Here is a 781-nt window from a genome sequence, read left to right as displayed (position 1 = left end):
TTTTTTTTTAATGCAAATAGCTGACCAAATTTGTTTTATGCAGGGTATGTATGGGAAAGATACTTGACGTCCGTACTCCCTCACCAGGAAGGTTAAGTGTGTTGGAAAAGGCGATGAGAAATTTTGCTGAAAGAAAGTCGGAGTTTGTGATTAAGCCAGAGACAGGTCAAGAGTTTGATTCTTTGCCCCAAGCTTACGACTTCTGCAATCTATGCTATTTGGAAATAGGCTTTCGTATTAAATATGGGAAATGCAGAAGAAATGTTCAAAAATGCAAGATAGTTCAGAACATGGTTTGGAGTTGCGGGGTGAGTCTATGGCGGTTCTAGTATATATGCAGATTTATTTGCGGTTCCAATAAAGCAAACGGAGGATTTATTTGCAACATATACACTATCTCAATGTCTGTGTTTTGTATTTTTTTTATCTTATCATTTGAAAACATTAGTCTTTTTTGGGCGACATTTTGTGCTGGATGTACTACAATAGCAAGATGTTGGGTGTGTGGTCTGCTAATAAAATTGTGTTTGTATTGCATTGACTCCGAATGAGATGTATCATATATAATGAAGCAAACACCGGGCCTTATACAGTAGGATTTTTTTTTTTGGTATCAACCCCAAGGATTATAGACAATATCAGATGTTGCCATTTAGTCTTCATGGACATTAAGATGGTCCGACACTGATACCGTATTCAACAAAGTACTTTTCCTGATATTCCCATATGAGAGTACTATTTCCATGACTAGACACTACGTCACATATAATCGTCGCGGCGC

This window comes from Triticum aestivum, unplaced genomic scaffold (genome assembly GCF_018294505.1).
Source record: "Triticum aestivum cultivar Chinese Spring unplaced genomic scaffold, IWGSC CS RefSeq v2.1 scaffold11329, whole genome shotgun sequence".
Taxonomy (NCBI): Eukaryota; Viridiplantae; Streptophyta; class Magnoliopsida; order Poales; family Poaceae; genus Triticum; species Triticum aestivum.
This window is presented reverse-complemented; position numbering follows the sequence as displayed.